General features: G+C 55.4%; 1 protein-coding gene across 1 annotated transcript in view; it reads left to right on the forward strand.

Moving 5' to 3' along the window:
- Nucleotides 1–18975, forward strand: part of SLC6A11 (solute carrier family 6 member 11) — a 134042-nt gene that overhangs the window by 47921 nt on the left and 67146 nt on the right. The gene's annotated exons all lie outside the window — the stretch shown is intronic.

Genomic DNA, 18975 nt, shown 5'->3' on the forward strand with positions numbered 1-18975 from the left:
ATCAGCCTGGGGGTCCCCTCTGCCTCTGCTGAGGCGCAGAGAGCCTCTGGGCCTGCTCAAGTCCTCCCTGCCAATGAGTAGTCATGTCGGGTTCAAGTTGTTCTGCCTGACCCCAGAGCCTGGGCTTTAGAGCATGGCCATGTAGCCTGCCTTTGCAGGGCTCTCTCAACCTGGGACCCCTGGTCCTGCCACCTTCTGTGTAGATGAACAACGTCATAGGACACCCTCCCGTTGCCTCGAAAGCCCTGGTGGCAGCTTTGCTCCGTCCTGCCAGGGTGCTCGGCCCTGGAATCAACACAGTAGTGGTGGGTTTGATTCCATGAGAGGTTAATCTCCCAAAAGCAGAGCTTTCTGGATTTGTGTGTGTGTGTGTGTGTGTGTTAGACAGAGTTCTCTAGAGAGATAAAACCAAATTGCTGATAATTTCATGTATTTATTTATAAAGATAATTAGATATATAACACAAGAAATGAACTGTTAAATTATATACAGATAGAAATATAATACAAGAAATGAACAGTTAAATTATAAAGCAGTACAAATGGCTCAGTGCAACTCACTCCCGTGAGAGAGAGTTGTGAGAGACTAGCAGTCCTTTCACATTAGTCTGCTGCCAGGTCTTCCTCTATATATAGAGAGAGCTAGGCTATCTCAGCACAGCAGCCAATCACAAGGCAGGTCACCAACTGTCAGCCAGGTCACCAACTGCCAGTCCCCAGCTCCAGAGATGTCTTAAAGGGACCTCATCTTACAACGACAAAGTTCACAGGCTAGGCGTCCCCCAGGTAGTGTAGCCTGTAAATTGAGGCACAGAACAAGCAAGGCAGCTGCACACTGGTCTGATGGTCAAAGAGCGAGAAACAAGAAAGGCGAGGCTCACCGAGCCATTTATCTCTCCGCCCTTCAGTTAATCCCACTTGTGTTTATCGGCCAGGCTGGCACAATAAACTATCTGTGCCATCCCCGATCCCCCAGTGCCAAGCCCTGGTGCTCCAGCAGGAATAGATGGACAGTGTAGTGTATAGATGGCTGGACAGATGGCCAGCCCAGCAACAAGTCCAGTCTGCTCACTTTATTGATGGGGGGTAGGGAGGAGCTGCTGGACAGCATGCAACTGACGGCTGACCACACACAGCGCCCCGTCCTTAGTCATAGGCAACTGACACAGCACCCCATCCTGAGTCACAGGCAACAGAAGTGGGTATTTCACCAGCCCCGCTTGGTGGGTGGGCTCTGGCAGTCCGCGTCTCTCCAGGAGGTCCAGGACTCTGGGCAGAACTCCTGTTGAGAGCGCAGTGTTCTGACCCAAGGAGTCATGGTGGCGCTGGGGGGTGAGGCATGGACTTGCTACCCGAGAGGTGGGAGCAGGATTCTCCTGAGGCTCTAGGTTCGATGTCCAAAGCCCAAACAGGGTCGCTGTGAGCAGGAATCAACTGTATGGCAGGGGGGCCCGGGGTACCCTGGGCCAATGTCCCATCTCCAGGGTCTGTGTCATGGGTCCCTGCCTTGCCCTGCTGTAGCTGCCCCCAGGAAGCCTTCCCGGCATCTCTTAATACACTGTGCTGCTCATAGGGCAGCAGTGTCCGACCTGTGTCCGGCTCTGCCTCCTGTTTTTGCCCGGCTTCCAGGTCTGTGGGCCCAGGGAGGTGCTTTAGCCCGCGAAGCAAATATGGATTAAGCATACACTCTGTCCCCTGCCCTCTGCCAGGGCTGGCAAACATAAGCTCCAAACAGGTGTCCAGGTGAGTCAACAAGCAGTTACGAAACAGCAGCGGGTGGCAGCCTTGTTCCTGGAGGGGAAGGTGTCTGGGAAGCAGAGGCAGCTGGGCTGGAGGAGTGGGGGGCTGTGGAAGTGAGGGAGCCCTGGGAGAGCATGAACCTGGGGGCAGAAGCAGTGACTACAAGCCCCTCGCTCTGTGTCCCCCCCCCCAATTCCCTCCCTACCTCCCCCTCCTCTGAGCTGCCTGAGCGTGCCCGCTCTGTCAGGGACTCCGGGAACAGGGCTCCGCCAGGGTGGTCACTTGTTGATTGACTCAAAGATACCACAGGAGCCAGACTGCTCGGCACGTGCCTGGCACCTGTGTGACCAACGGGTAGAAATGCCCCAGGGCCCCCTGGCAGCCACCCACCACCACCTTCCACTTCAAGGGAGGCCCCCTCCTACTGCTGGGGCTGCCCAATCCAACCCCGAGTGGCCCCCTGCAGGACAGAGGAGAAGCGCCCTGTGGGGCTGCTACGCCTGCCATCTCCACAGAAGCACAGTGCCACGTCTCTCTCTTCAAACTGCCAGCCATAGTTGGCCGCCGCCAAGTGCTTCAGCCTCTGCATCACCAAGGCCCCTGGGTAAGGGGAAACCTGGCCTGGCAGTGAGGAGTGGAAAGTGAGGGAGGGTGGATGGAAACGGGTGATCCTGCGTGCACGGCTTTGGGTGCAAGGCCCCCATCTGAGGATGGAGACAAAGGGAGGTTGCAGAGAGAAGGGGACCAGGGGTGGGGGAAGGAAGGTAGGCAGATCAGCTTCAATGTTCAGTCCTCCCCTTGAGCTAAGCACCTACTGTGTGCCAGCCAGACCCTGGCCTTGGGACCCTACCCGTGTTCTTTAGTCTTCACGGCAGACTCTCCAAGAGAATTAGCGAGCCCGTTGACAAATAGAGACCCCGAGGCACGGTGTACGGGATCACACAACTGGAGAGTGTGTGTGTGTGTGTGTGTGTGTGTGTGTGTGTGTGTGTAGGTGGACCCAGGCCTGTCCCGCTGGTCCACACCCAGCCTTCAGTAAGTGTTGGATACCTCCCTCTACCTCACTAGTCAACCTGACTGAGGCCATACTGTGTGTCACCACTGCTGGTGGGTGACGTAAGCATGAACAAGCCAGAGGTCTGACCCCAGGCTTCCTCCCTGAGAGCTGGGCAGCCCTGGACTGCCCTCGCTCTGTGCCCAGTGCAGTGCCAGCTGTCTCTTCCCCTGCACTGGGGACGCTCGCCTCACTGGGTTGTGGCAGCGCTTGATGATGCCTGTCACTCGGCAAGCATGCAGCTGTCACTGCTTGTCCCTTCTCCTGCCTGCGACGGGGCTCTCAGCCCGGTGGGGCAGGCGGAGCGGAGTCACACTCCTGAAGATGATGAGCCAGGTGCATCGTGTCCGCTCTCGGCCAGTAACAGCAGCACCTGCGCTGCCCAGCCTGCTGCTGGACCCAGAGAGGGAAGAAACTGGCCTGGGGCGGCCACAGAACGCTGCCTGCACAGGCGGGGTTTGAAGCGCACCCTGAAGGCCAGCCAGGCGGAGAGGCTCAAACTCAGAGACAGGGTGAGGACAGGAAGTGAAGGATGAGGGCCAGCCTAAGGTGCTGGGGGCAGTGAGGAGCCATCTAAGGCTCTGACCAGGGTCGTACGTGGGGAGAGGAGGCGCGTGCTGCCGCGACTGCTGCCTGTCTTCGTGCTGCACGGCCGCTGTGGGCGATGAGCTAGAACCCTGGGAGAACAGGAGCCCAGAGGGCAGTTGGCTCTTCAGTCAGGCTCTTTGGAACCCTGGTGACGTCGTGCCACCATGATGCCTGGCCCAGCAGGGGGTTCATCATAGTGCCCCCACCTGGGGGGCAGGTGCTCACTCTCATCAGCCCACTGCCAGGAACGTAGGCCCTGCGCTGGGCTCCTCCAGCTGCTCGCAAGGCCGCCCCCCAGAGTGTGATAAGGACCTTGTGACGCCACCTTTGCCCTCTGAGATGGAAGCTGGAGAAAGCCCGAGACAGGCAAGGCAGTGCCCTAGCTATTGCCTAGGGACGAGGGTTATAAATGACAAAACCAAATCCGAACACTGGTCTGCAGCCAGCTGTAGATGAGGGTGGAAGCCCAAGGTCCACGTGCAGCACGCAAACCAGGCCCCTCCGGTGAGCCCCCGTGATGGCGGCCCGAGGATGGGAGCAGTCTCGCCGTCAGACAGAGCCCTGTAAAATCGTGGGTGGCAGATGCAGTCAGGTGAAGGTGTACTTCCCATCATCCGATCTCCCCTTTGACCCAGTCTGAAGTTGCTTCTGTCTTTCAGGATTTTCTGCTTGCTTCTCCACTGAGGGTTTGCTTTGTCATTGTGGTTAGGCTGTGTGTTTGCTTGCCTGCTTGTGTTTTGTATGATTTTCAGTACAGGAAACCCAGGAGAGTGAAATCTATGGAGGCAGGGACTTGATGAAGAATTATTCAGGGGCACAGCCGGGGAGGTGGAGGGGAAGGAGTGCTAGCAGGGCATCCATATGAGCAGTGGGTCTTCTGAAATGGATTGTGGTGGGGAACAGGTGGGAACAATCAAGTGGTGTGATGTGAGACCTAAGTGCTGGTAAAAGTACTGGTCATACAGAGAGCTGGTCTGCCAGGCACTGAGAACGTGATGGAGCGGGCCGGGTGCATGGACCAACGTGTGGATGTGCATGTGGGCCTCGCCTAAGTGCTGATCCGCAATGGAGGTGGTGCCTGTCACCCTGGCCTGACGGCTGGCCATGGTGCTCAGTCACGTCCCTGGGTTCAGAAATCCTGAGGAGTCTGAAAGCCTGCATGTTGGGAATGGGGGCACCGAGGCTCTGGAAATAGGAGGCTCTGGAAATGGGCAGGAGGCTCAGGGAGGGATTGTCATGGAGGACAGCTGGAATGTGGGGACACTAGCATCCAGGGGGCTCAGAGGAGAAGGAAGCTGCCCCTGAACTTGGGTATTGTCAGAGAAATGGAGGAAAGCCAGGGGGAGGTGGGGAGCCCCTGGGCAGAGATTACCACAAGAAGAGGGTGTGGGCTGTGGGTGTCTCAAGATCTGTGACACCCCCCACTCCCCCCGCCAGGCAGAAACACAGCCTGGTCCTGTGCCACCACCCAGACTGGGGAGTCCGTTGGGTTCTATTGGCTGAATTTTAGAAGTAGGCCCCCAGGTATTTCTTTCTGGTCTGCCTTAGTCTGGAAGCTCCGCTGAAACTCATCCACCATGCAGGCATCGAGGCGTCTGTGCTAACCTTGAGCATCCCAACCTCGCAAGCTTGTGCTGACAGCTGGACAATGGCCATGCCTGAGGTGCACTGGCCTGTCTGCTGAGAGTGCCCCACCACCCTTCGATAAGCATAGCTTCCCTGGGTGAAGGGCCTGGAGGCAGTGGGGCCTGGATGTATGGTTCTCCGGAGGCCATCATGCGGGGGCACCATCATCTAAGAAGGGGCTTGTGCCGTTTCAGTGTCTGTATGAAATCTGAGCAAATGCAAACTCAAAGCTGCCCTTTGCTGGTGAGTCAATCCCAACTCACCATGCCCCCAGAGGCCGAGCAGAACTTCCCCGGAGGGATTGGGGGCCTTGCATTCCTCTCCTCTCTCTCTCTTTAAATCATTTTATCGGGAGCTCTTACAACTATCATAACAGCCTGTAGTTCAAGCACATCAAGCAGTATTGTACAATTGCTGCTACAGTAAGTTTCAAAACATGTTCTTTCTTCTCCAACTCCTTGATATCAACTCCCTTTCATCCCCTCCCTCCTCCACCATAACGCCCTAGGAACCTTTTTTTCCCCTATAATAGTGTTTGTGTGTGCCATATCTTACACAATCTAATACATCCATTCACATACAATTCTGTTGTTTGATCCTGTCCAGTGGGGCTATACAGTCATCAATGCTATCAGCTCCCCCTTCCCTTCCCCCTCCCCACCTTCCCGTACCCTCAGGGAACCATTACTCCTGTTACTGTTTCGGAAGGGTTCTCTATCTTGACTTTCATGTACCAAACAATCTTAAATATACAAATGAACATGCGTAAATCTAACATGATTAATGAGGTAAGACAAATAACAGCCTTAATGGTAAGGGAAGGAAATATTAGAGAACTCGTGGATAGTTATGTGGTTCCTCCGTGCTATGCCACACCCTGGATTGATCATCCCTTCCTTGTGGCCCTTCTGAGAGGGACTGCCCCATTTATTATCTTACAAGTGGGTTTGGGTCTCTACTACATCCGCGCCCCTTCACGTCGATTTGGTTGCTTGTTGAACTTCTGATTCCTCTCCCCGTCGATGGACACCTCTTGGTCGCACAGGCTGGTGTGCTTCGTCCACATGGGCTTTGTTGCTTCCCGCGGGCACTGACATTCTGGGAGCGGACTGCCTCATCTTTTGTTCCATTGTGTGGCTGGTGGGTTCAAACTGCCAACCTCTCAGTTAGCAGCCAAGGGCTCCTTAAGCATCTACACGAGGGGGTTTGAGACTATGGGTCTGAAATGCCCTGCTGGGCTTCGAGAGAGGGGGGGAGACTCAGGTGGCTCCAGAATCACAGGGAGGGGTCTGGAAACGCAGGAGCCCATGGTGGGCGAGGTGTGGGTGGAGCGGGCCAAGGAGGGCTTTGGGGCAGCCTCATGGAAGTCTGCAGGGAACAAGCAAATGCTGGGAGCAGGACCATGGCAGCTGCTCCTGTCCCTTTGGTCCCCTGGGCCTATCATGGCACCTGGCACATCCTATTGGCTCCAGCTCATGGTCAGCCTCACACACAAGCAAATCAAGGGTTGCTCCGTCCTGGACGGTCCCCACAGTCATACACAGACACTGCCCCCGCCCGCCGGCCCCCCTGAACCCCCCCTGTCAGGTTCACACTGCTCACTCTCCAGGCCTGCCCTTTGAATCCATCTTGCCCCGCAGAGTCTGCCATCCCGGCCACACCTAAGTTTCTGCTGGCAGGCAGGAGGTGGCTCCACCCCGGGAAGAATTCCACAGATTAGGAATCCAGCCTGGCTCTCCTGGAGGAATTCCACAGACTGGGAATTGAGCCTGCTGCTCGGCACACGCCTAATGCCTGGAAGCTCACAGGTTCTAGACCCCCATCCCGGCTGATTGCTTGATGGTGTGACGCTTCAGTAAGGGAGTGAACATAGAAACCTACGGAATTGCTCCAGAACTCACCGGGAGCGGAGGCAGGAGACCAGGAGCTTCTAATGTGGAGCCAGAGCAGCAGTGTTTAAAGCTGCAAAGGCGGGAGGTGGAGCGGGACCAGCCAGCCATTCCCTCAAACCCCTCGCCAGGGAAACAGTTCCCACCAAGTGGGGCCTGGTATCCTGTGCTGGGGGAAGGGTGGAGCAGTAGCGATGATGATTCTGGCTCCTTGCAGCGGCCCTTTGGGACAGAGGAGAACGGCCCTGTGGGTTTCCCAGACGGGAACTCTCTGTGGGAGGGTGGAAAGCCTCACTTCCCTCACTGTCAGGATTGCAGCCTTGGACACCGAGTGGGTTGGATCGATCGTGTCCCACAGGGCTCCTGTGAGCTGGAATTGATGGGGGGCATCGGGTTTGTGGCGTGTATGTGTGTGTGTGTGGGGGGCACTGGGAAACTCCTCAGTAGAGGGGTGGAGGCAGAAGCCAGGTTGCCATCGCTGAGCAGGAAGCAAGTGTAGGAAATGAAGCTGTGTTGGAAGGAACGGGCTGTGACAGGCACAGGGAGCCTGGGTGACCTCGTGTTGCTTCAGACAACACCCCCCACCCACCACCCAGGGAAGGGCCCAGGAGAGCCCCGGGCCTGAGCAGAGGGCTGGATAGGGCCAGGTCTGCTGTGGAGAGCACGTGATGCTTTTGGGATACAGACAGCTCTGTGCTCTTCCTGCTGCAGGTGCGGCCCCTCAGGGCCCTGCTGTCCTCTCTGCTCCACCCTCTCACCCCCCTGGTTGAAGAGTGTGCAAAATGTATCCACAGCACCCCCACCCCTGCCTGGGGAGCGTGTGTTTTAGTGGCGGCCCTGGTCGCCATGGAGACACCAGGAGCGATGGACCGGCTTTAAAGTAGGACGAGCCGAGGTGGTGAGAGTGTGTTCCTGGTGTCAATATGGCCCGGATGCCAGTCTGCGCCCCACCGGGCACTCGCTGCGTGGAGCCGTTAGGTCTCCCAGTTCATTTAAGTTCAAGGTGCTTTTGGTGTTTGCGGTCTTTATGGAGGACCCTGTAAAAACCAACGGCACTAATCCCTAGCTGATTTTAATTCACCATGAAATAGGCTTAACCACGAGACCAGCCACTCGCCCACGATGCGTTAGCGGTTCTGTGGACATGGATCTGCACTAGGATCAGCCATCTTAGGAACAGCGGCTGTGATGTAAAGGGCTTGCCACCCGGGGGCCTGGCCTCCCTGCCCCCTCCACACACGCACACACTGCCTATTCCTCCCCGCAGGGGGCAATTCCCGGGCTGTAGGGCTCCACCTGCTCTGTGCCAAGAGATCTCTTGCTGTGAGGTGTTTTTCTGCCTAGTACATTCTAAGATCAAGGACAACATATAGTCCCTCCTCTCCTTTAAAGCTCTGCTGTTGGAGCTTTAAAGGAGACCCCTCGCCCCCTGACTCCCTCCTTCTGCCTATCCCTGGACTTCCCTGTTGCCGTCCACCCAATGGTCCATCCCATGCCTGTCACTTTGCTCTTTGAGGGGAGACACCCGGTTCATCCATCAACTTGCCCCAGAGCCCACCCAGCACAGGGCCTGCCACACAGCAGGGTCAGTAGCTAGCCATTGGGGAAATCCAATTCAACAGAAGTTCTTTATGCTCAGGCAACAAAGCTTAAATGAGAATGCAGCCTCTTAAGTGGAAGGCCTGTGACGCACGTGGGCTTGTGATCTTTTGTCCTGATCGAGGTCAGCTAGCTCGGTGTACGGCTGAAGGAGAAACGCTCATACAGTCCTTACCTGCCAGCCTACAGGCCCAGACAGATGGATCCACAGCAGACTGTATTAAGAGAGAGGCTGAAATAAGCACCAAGTGGGAGGAGGAAGCCAAGGGCAGTGTGGACATCACCGTTATTCTGACCATTAGCTCAAGGGGTGAGAGCTCCTGCCCAGCTTCCTGGACAAAGAGCACAGCTCAGTGGGCTGAGCTAATCCCAGGCAGTCTCGCCTCCATCACACAGAAGACGTGCTGTCTTCTGAGACCTGGTCAGAGAGTGCCTGGCCTGCGGTCACTCACAGAGGCAGGAAGTGGCCGAGGCTGGGTGTGCCCCGTGTTCCAGCAGGCAGGATGCGAGATGAACAGGTCGAATCAGAAAGGGTGGCGCATTCCCCAAGGGCTGTGCTCTGGTTATGGGTGCAGGCTTCGGGTCCCCTGGATCTGAGCCGTGCTTGGGCTGTGTGACTGGGGCCAAAAACTCAGTTTCCACGTTGGTGCAAAGCTGTGGTCAGGACCACAGCTCCTGACATAGTGATGGGATCGGATCTCATAAGAACAAAGCATGGAACGCAGACAGGATACCTTAGTCTCCCTGTTCGTGGCTGTCTCTGGGGCCTCTGTTTCACCTGAACAGAGTCCTGTCCCCTCTGAAGCCCCTTGCTTCCAGCCAGGTGTCCCTGCTGCTCAGGAACTGTCCTGGGGTTGGAAAGAGCCCTGGTGTTGATGTTCCTCTTGGGCCCAGCCATCAGAAATAAGAAAGAGGACCATCCTCTGGACCCTAAGAGGTCTGCTTCCCTGCTCCAATCCCCAAGCCCCAAAGACACCCGTGCCTGATGAACCAGTCCTTCTCCTGTGACCTGTGGGACCCAGGCAGCAGTATTTTGGGGTCAGTATCTGAGCAATCACTGCAGTGTTTCCCCACACCCTGGCACGCTTGTGCCCTTGGTGGGGGGCCCTGCTCCTCCCTTGCCCGGCTCCTGGTGCTGCACAAAGGATGGTGAGATTCTCTGCCCTCGGCATCCCCAGAGGTCACCAGACAAGTCTCACCTCTGCATAGCTGTGTCTGTGGTGCCATGGTCAACGCCTGGATGTCCCTTTAGTACAGTATGGTGGGCAATTCAAAAACACCAGGGGCTCCTTGGGTAGAAAGAAAGGCTTTCTACCCTTGTCAACAGCAACAGTCTCAGAGACCCACGGAGTCACTGTGAGTCGGCACAGACTCGCTGGCCGCCAAGTTTGGTTTGGCTTCTCTCCTTTTAAGTTGTATTTCGTCCTGATCCAATTGCCGCCTAAGGAGCCCTCATGGCATAGCGGTTGAGATGCTTGACTGCTATCAAAAAGACCTGTGGTTCAAACCCACCAGCTGCTCCAAAGGAGGAAGTGGAGGTCTGTTTCTTTGGAGACTGACCATCTTGGGAGGCCGGTGGGGCAGTTTCCCTCCTGGCATGGTTGCTCCCATGCCATCTGAGTCCTGCCTGCCCTTGAACTACTGGCTGGAGTCGGGTTCCAGGGAGGGTGTTCATCTCCAGCAGCCCTCTAGCAGACTCTTTCTCCCTGCCCAGCCCCACCCCTGTCCTTGAAGGTCTGGCTGCTCCCGCTCCGCAGGGTGTCTGAGTGCCCCTCCCTTGTGGTCTGTTCATTCAGCTTCCCCAGCCAGCTGCTAGGAATGCTCGCCTCTGACAGCTGTCCTTCTGCTCCTTCTCCATGACCAGCCAGCCCACACCTCCGTGAGGAGACCCTCCTCAGGGTGTTAGAAGACCAGCCACCTGCCCCCACAGCGAGAAGATGCTGGGCTGTCCCGCGCCTCTCTGTCTGCAGTCTTGAACTCGGGATAGCTGTCCCTCTGTTCACTCGCCAAGTTGAAGGAGCCTGGCTTGTTGATCCAGTGACAGACAGCCAAAGGGATGACAGTTCTTCCAATTATTGAGCAATGTCATGTGTCCTGTGCTCTGCATTGTGACCTTGTAACCGAGCTGCCAGAAGGACCTAGAGGGCTTCGAACCCACCTTATAAAGGTGTGAACCTTTCCATCAGTGATGGAGTTCACACCAAACTTGACCCCTTAGAAGCTCTTATCAGAACAGGTGAAAGGAGGAGTATCTTTGTCGGGTCTGTTATAACTGACTAGTACTTTCTGGAGACCTCCTGACTCTATTCCTGGTTGAATAGGGACGAAAGGATGATTGCCCCCTAGGGTCTACCTTTCGGATTTTCGGGATGTCCTGAAAGCCCTCTTCCTGGTTCAGGCTTCACTTCAGGAGGAAGGAGACAGATTTGGGATCATGACTGGGTGGTAGTGCTCGATGCTTTATAACAGGGATCTCAAAGAGCAGACGCTTCAGAAGGCAGTTTATCCCTCTGCCCCTACGGGCCAGGCACAAACTGGTTGGATTTGGAGCCCCAGACATCTGTCCTCTTGCTTAGCCTTCCCTGGGGCATTGTCCTCAGTGACACGATCAAAGATGGTTTGGGAATTTGTCTTCCTTCAGATACATGTCTCCCCCTTAAAAATAAGACCTAGTGGTTGTATGTGCCTCCTGTGTTGGCATCCTGTTGGCCCAGCTGCAATGAAGGCTGGTAACTGTCTTGATTCCAGGCAGCAGTGAGTCCAGCCGACAAGTAGGCGGTTGCCTTGCTGCAGAAGAGGAGAAAGCAGACATCAGGGGAGAGCTCAGGAGTATGCCACGCTAGAAGAACGGCGCTAGGACCTGGTCCTGTCCCCAGCCTCAGATAAGGGCTTCTTGTGTGGGCTGAAGCTCACAGTTCACAAGAAGACATCTCCATGAGAGCATCACAGTGCTGTTAAGATACGATTACCTCCTTGAAGGGATGCATACTTACTCCACATACTCAGGACTGGGTTACTTTAAATCAGGTAGGGAGTTTAGGTTGCATCTCCACGCCCATCTCTGAGCACCACCTCTAACGCAGGTAAAGTCTGTGACCAGGTGAAACGAGCCTGCGGGCCTGCCTCCCAGCGGTCAGCGTTCTCCTAGAATCTTGTTCCCAACGATCCATGTCTTTGTGCCCATGCTTTGAGACCGCTCCAGCATTCATGCCTGGGAACCCAAATCCTGGTCTCTGAAAAGAAAAAATAAAAGGAAAAAATTGTTGCGAATCAGATGAAATCACCAGTGGTTGGACTTGCAGCCCTATGGGAAGAGCAGCCGTGCCCCAGACACGGAGGCCGGATGAGCTAGGATGCCGTTTGGGGGAGGAGCTGAGTCACCCCCGTTTCCTGGGCTGGGGAAGAGGAGATGCTGAGTTGCTGCCAAGAGTCAGGCACGCGGCAGCCTTGGCCAGGGGGCAGACAGGAGCTGACAGTGGAAGGTTGAAGGCAGGAAGGTAGGTTTGAGGGAACCAGGGCCACCCCGTGCAGGGGGCAGAGAAAGCCTACTAGATCACTTACAAGTATTGTGCACTCTGGGAAGTTGTGTCCCTCTTTAATCCTGGGGGGTGGGCGAGGAGGTTTCAAATGGCGATTCAGCCTATTCAAATGGTATGAAATACAGTTACAGACCCAACCCAACCCATGGCCGTTGACCATGGAGTAGGATTTTTAAGACTATAAATCTTTACAGGTTTAAGACTATAAATCTTTACAGGATCAAGCAGTCTCGTCTTTCTGCTGAGGAGTAGCTAGTGGATTAGAACCAATGACCTTGGGATTAACAGCATGATACCTAACCCACAGTGCCACCAACCCCCTGCTGTGGGGCTAATTCTGACTGTGGCAATGATAGGGTTTCTGAAACTTTGAATCATCACGGGAACAGCCTCAAGGAACAGCCGGTGGACTTGAACCACTAACCTTGACACTAGCAGCCTAGCTCACCGCTGTCAGAGCGCCACCGTGCAGTTATAGGCCCTACATAAAAGGCCTTGGAATTAAGGGCAGCTGCTTCTGAGGCCCCGGGGTAGCCATCACCCAAAGCAGTGTCAGGACCCTGGATAGTTCCAGGGAGCCTGGCTTTTGAAAAGGGTGGTGCTGACTTCTCCTGGGAAGCGTGATGGGAGACCTTCCACTTACAGTCTGCGGGTGCCTTTAGTGACACGTGACCCCAGAGGAAGGTTCAGAGGGACATCAGGTCCACTCCAATGCGTGGAGACCTGCGTGTGCCCCAGCCGGACACACATCTTGCCGGGTTTCAGCAGCTGATCCCTGGGTGGGTACACACCAGGCCTTTTCTGTGGGACACCTCTGGGGGATCTCAAGCCTCCATCCTCTGGTCAGCAACCAAGGCCATTTGCATCCCCCCTGCCCCCTGCACCCCCGGGGACTGCCAGCCCCAGATTCTATAACATCGGCTGCATGGATGAGGAAACCGTTTCCTGAGTCAGCGGGAGGAGGGGTGGGTGAGGGCTGGCTTGCATGGGCTCCCCGCCTCTGCTGGTCTGGCTTTGAAACACAGAGACCCTCTGTGGAGGAGGGGCTTGCCACATTCAGTGCACGCCAACATGTTCCTTCTTGCCCCTCCCTTCTGTTCCTGGGAAGAGATACGGGTGCTTCTTTGTCAGAGTATTTACGGAAGGTAACCAAGTATATGGGTTGCCAGAGGATAGCGAATAAGCAAGACAGAAAGTGATGTGTGTGTCTGGCCCTGCCCCTTGGTGGATGGTAACATGCCAGTCCAGAGGATAGAGGGGCTCTAGCCTGCCAGGTGGCCTACCATGTTGAGTTCTCTGAGCCTGCTGCCCTGGGTTCTGGCTCCCACACCACCCAGCTTCCCCAAATATCTTGTCAATAGCACTCAGTCTCCCCAGGGACCCCATTGTCAGAGAGCCGGGGGAGGGGTGGCCCCTCTGCACTGCTGGGACAATCTCCCTGCTATGGGATAATGGGCTCTGACCTAGAAGGAGGGGGAACAACACCCCACCATTCCAGCATTGATATGCAAATGAGCAATTAGAGTCAATTAAAACAGGATATGGTATAATTACCGGCAATTGTGCTAACCTTTCTATTCAGAAGGACTTGACCTGCTGAAAGGAAATTAAACAATAGGAGAAACACTTTCCTTCACAGGGGGGCGGTGTCTGGGAAGTCTGCTCTGGTCTCCGGCCTGGAGGTCTGACAGGGGACCCCACAGATGGGGCCTCGGTGGACAGAGGCCTGCTGCTACCTTGCCAGACCCTTGTGGCCCCCATCATTTAGCAGAATTCGCAGCCCAGCCACTGCCCCCCAGACGAGTCCTAGGCCTCAGATGGCTGGACTTTGGGGACACAACGCTGTCTGGAACACTGTGCCCCTGAACTTCCTTGCTGATGCCCCTCCCCTCCAGGTCTGGCCTGTCTTTTAAGGTCACATCCTTCGGGGTCTCCTTCATCGGTAAGCCGCCCTATTCCAACCTGATTTGATTTTCTCCATCCCAGCTGCTCACAGGCCCGGAGCCTGCAGCCTGGTGGTCTAGAGACCCGGGACCAGCCTCCCAGCTCTGAGCTCAGCCCTGCTGGTCTTGTCTTCCCTCAGCAAGCATCAGCCTAATACTTCTTTTGAGCTCCTGGGAGGTGCAAATGCTGACCCCTTCTTCCCAGGGGCACCCCAGAAGAAAGGCCTGCTGAACCCCATGATGGACAACCCCATGATGTTCCACTGAGACCAGTGTCATGCCCCCACCAGCCAGGGTGTGCGCAGTGCCACCTGCACTACTCGGATGGACCCTCCACTGTTCCGGGCACCGAGTTGAATCAGGGAAGGACAACACAGCAGTCCCTGCCCTGTGGGACTTGGGCCGGGGGTAGCAGTGGAAGCCCAACGCACATTTGCAGGCTCTACACGGGGAATAAACCTCCGAGGATCTCCTTCTAACCCAGTGGTTCTCAACCTTCCTAATGCCACGACCCTTTCATACGGTTACTCATGTGGTCGTGACCCTCAACCATAAGATTATCTTCGTTGCTGCTTCATCACTGTCATGTTGCTACTGTTATGAATCGGGCAACTCCTGTGAAAGGGTCATTCCACTCTGAAAGGGGTCGCGACCCACAGGTTGAGAACTGCTGCTCTAACCATAATTGAGGGATGGGAATTGACTTGGTGATCAGACAGAGGCTATTGGAGAGACAATTGTTGTAGATTAAAATGATACGTCTGACTTGAGCGGTTAAAACCCTTCACTTGATCTTCCCTCAGATGTACTTTGGGCGGATCTGCATCTTAATGTTTTCTGTTTTCCTCTTGGGGTCATCTCTGTTGTGTGTTGTCGTCGTGGGTGGTCTTCTTGGCCCTTGGTCTCGGGTTTGTCTGGTTCTCGGTATATGAGACCCAGGATCGAGGAACCTATAGAGCAGCAACTGGAATGTGAGCTCCTGGCGTACAGTAGTGGAGGTGGGGGGCGGTGCAGGGGAGCCGATGCCAAGGAGTTCAAGAAGGAAGGAGATGTTTTGAAACTGATTGTGGTAGCAATTGTGCAGTACTGCGTGATGTGATTGAACGATAGAATGATAGGATATCTGGATTAGCTGCTAATAAAATGGTTTAGGGGGAAAAGTCCCTTCCCTGTAGAAGTTCACTTTTCAGGACTCCTACATGGACAAGGCAGTAGGGATGTGGGTCGGGGAGAGGCTGTTAATGCTGGTGCATGCAGACAGGGCTGGCGGGTTGAAGAATGCGGGATGGGGTCAGGGCACACCTGGCCTGCTGTCCTCTCAGCAAGTCCTGGGCAGACAGGGCGGCATCTAGGTTGAAAGGAAAGGTCCCGTAGCAAGACAGACACACTTCGAATGGATGCTCTGAGTCTTGGCTCCCAGGTCCACACAGTGGAGGGAACAGTGGTTTCTTGCCGGTGGAAGCAGGATCCCTGCCTGTGGGAAGTCTTCCGATGCCATGAGGGCCACCCTGACAGCACCCTCAGGTGCTGAGAAGCTAGAGTTGGTCCGGGCAGACAGAGGGAGGCATTCAAAAAGACAAGGGAGCCGGAGGGAACCTGCAGTGGTCCCACGAACTGGCTCCAGAGCTCAGTGGCTGGAAGAGGGCGGACCAGGCCAGGTCCCACAGAGGAGGCAGGATTTGAACCACAAGCCACCTGACTCCCAAGCCCAATATGTCCCTCTGCAGTGGGGAGTGTATCTGTCTTCTCTCTGTGGCCGGGACCAAGGTGGCCAAGCACCCACAGTGGCAGCGTGAATGGGCACCCGGTGTGAGGATGTCGATGGAGCGGTGTCCGCAGGGCCTGGTCCCCAATAGGGTATGGGAAGTAAGGACCGGGTAAGGCTGAGTGTCATGGGATGGTAACCTGGACACTCCTTCCCCCGTGTCCCAGGGCGACACCCTTTCCTCGCATCTGTGCCTGGGTCCACCTCTTAGTCTAATTCCTTGCTCTCCCTGCCTGACTCAGCCTCCACCACCCCTGCTTGTCCTTGGAGCCCCGGCTCAATCCCTCCTCAGAGACACTCAGACGCACTTCATCAGCCTGTCACTGTAGCCTCCTTGTCCTGCGTCACCTCTTGTGTGAGAGTAGCATCTCATGGCCCGGGCGTCTCTTCTACATGCTCCTTCAAGGGCAAAGCCTGGGTCCCACCACCCTGGTTGGAGTATGGAGGACCGACAGGAGAGGCCGAGTGTGTGCATGGGAGATGGACTAGGGCAGGGCTCGGCAAACTTTCGAGATGGAAGAGCCAATCCTGTCCCTCCCAACAATTTAAAAGTTATTCGAGGGCCATTGATAAGTTTTTACGAACAAGGGAAATCACCACGATCTGAGCAATATCCTTTCAAAAGTGCCAGTTTTACTTCAGAGTCACATGGAAGTCCCAAAAGAGCCTTTATGGGTCAAGGGCTACAGTTTGCCACCCTTGGACTAGATCAAGGCCGGCAAGTAGGTGGACTACATCCCAGTGGGGTATAGGGGCTGCTTGGAACCTGGCCTAGAGGCTCAGCTGCAGAGAGTGCTGTGAGCAGCTAGTGATGTCTGGTGCGAGCGCAGGAGGTGTGCAAACCAGCATGCTTGTCATGTAGTGCAGTCACCTGTGAGCAAGATCTGCAGGCTTCTATTCCATTTCAACAGTCTGCCCTTGGAACGCGTTAAAGATAACATGCGGTGCCAGGCCTGGGCAGGGGTGGACATAGATCAGAAGTGGCTTTTAAGGAATGCTGAGCAAGCAGGTGACAGGAGCAAGGTGTCCTCGCCTTCATATTTCCAAGCTTCATGCTACCCTCCCCTTGGTGCATTGCGTAAGGACTCCCCTAAGTCACCTTTTGTACCCCCTGACTTGCAGCACTGGAACCTCAGTCTGCACATGGTTTATCTGAAGCCTGCCTGCTTGGGGAGGTGAGGCGGTGGTGGTTCATTTGTGCAGCCTCCCCTGTCTGCCCTGTGGCCTCTGGGTAAGGCATGCACACATGAAGTCATGTAGACAAGTGAGGGCAGGTGTAGCTTTCCTAAATATCATAGAGGAACAGAGCACCCATGTCGATGTCTTCCCAGGTCGAAAATAATTATAGTACTTAATAACTCATGCCACCCTGTGGTTGAAGAACAATCTGCTGTATATGATACCTGGGGATTAATGCTGGTGCCTTTGGCCGGGTTACAAGCGGCCCAGGCTACTCCACACCGGCCAGGCAGAGCCTGACAAGCAGGTTTGGTGACTTCATGGTGGTCCCGCTGGTGATAACTATCTATGCTTTTCCGTTGTCCACTCCAGAATTATGGATCTGGGGCAGGTGAGGTCCTGGACTTTCCAGAGCTGCCGTGCGGGCCAGGGGAACGTGAGCCACATTAGACAAGGGAGGCCGCAGATGTACAGCCCGAATGCAGCTTGTGGGAGACCCGAGCCTGGGGGAGCACCAGGAGTCGAGCCTGCAGATGACGCCGTGCCATGCTGAAGACCACGTGCCCTCGGGTCTCCCCGTGGTGCTAAGGGTGACCGGAGGCTGGACAGCACGTCCGGCTCTTCGGGCAGGAAGCATCAGTCCTTCTTGACCTCCAGCCTCTTCTTTGGTTATTGCCTCCCTGATTTGTGGTCAGCTATTCTGGATTATAGATACCTGGCAGTAAGGGATTGTTTGTATTGATCCCATGAAGTATTGCTTGAGTGGATGGATGTTTTGGAAGGTGGAATACTGAGAAAGGTGGGGCAGAGTGGCTAGTGGACTGAAGGTAGTGGCTGGCCACTGGATGCAGCACCACCGCTGGCTTGTATTCCCTAGTTTGGAGAACAGGGTTTAAAGCCCTTTGGGGGACTTATTCTCATCTCTGAAATGGAGAATGTAGCACTGAGCTTGCCCCGCTGTCAACAGTGCAGAGTGCCTCGCCTCATGGTTGGACGCATGGACTTGAAGTTATTCGTGAGAGAATCCCACATCACCGTTCATCGGCTGGGTGGTTGTGGGCACGTTACCTGGTCTCCCTGGTTCCCGATATTCTCCTCTATAAAAAGAGGAGAACGAAAGTCTAGTGTGTAAAGTGCCCAACAAATGAGCCCACTTTATTACAACCTGCAAAGTGCCTATTTTATTACAAGATCTCATTGCATTCTTACTAGATCTCAACATGTACTATTGCAGCATGCACAGGTGTCACCTTCTGTAAAGCAGGGGTGTGTTTGTCTCCTGCTTCCTTCCATTCCATTGTCCGGGTCTGGGGGAAAGATGAGTCTGTCTGCTCCCATAAAAAACCCTTTCCCTGGAAAGTGGTTTCCTGGAAACTTGAGAACACTTTCCAGGACGCCTCTGAGTGGGAACAGACTAGAGGGCTGGCGTGTACGTTCCTACCTATCCTGGAAGGTCCCACCTGCGTCACCTTCTCTGGCACGTCTCCGCTGACTTCCGCAGCTGCTCCTGTGTCTGTGCGCTCTCTGTGCTGTGCACACGTCCTCTCCACTCGCTCCCCCTCATTGCGAGTCCGTCTTCTCTGCCTGCCAGGGAGCCTCTGGAAGCAGGAATTCCTAGACCAGGGTTCATTCCTCAGCTAAGCACTGGACGTAGATGTGGCTTGGATGCTTGGTGAGCAAGCAAAGGAAGTAAGGAGTGAACTCGGGGTGTCGGCAAAGACTGGAGCGCGGGGGACGGAGCCCTGGGCTGGAAAGCGTGAGTGGCTAGATGGGACGGGAGGACTTGAGACAGGAAGGATTGGAGAAGGTCCGGAAGCCTCACGGCGCTCAGGCACCATCTACATCTGCACACAGCACAGGCAGAGAGGAGAGGGCCAAGTGATGGCAGCCGAGAAAGAGAACCAGGAATGGGGGAGCCCTGCATCCAGCCCGCTGCCGCACACCTCACAAGCCCCAGGCCAGGAGCCCCTGCAGGCTGGGAGGCCACTGGCATGTGCTCCTTAGTTGCTCTCGGGCAGCGAAGTCCAGGGAAGGTGTTTGTTTCTTTCACTGTC

This window comes from Echinops telfairi, unplaced genomic scaffold, assembly GCF_000313985.2.
Source record: "Echinops telfairi isolate 266 unplaced genomic scaffold, ASM31398v2 ScPeMD7_31;HRSCAF=116, whole genome shotgun sequence".
NCBI classification, from domain to species: Eukaryota; Metazoa; Chordata; class Mammalia; order Afrosoricida; family Tenrecidae; genus Echinops; species Echinops telfairi.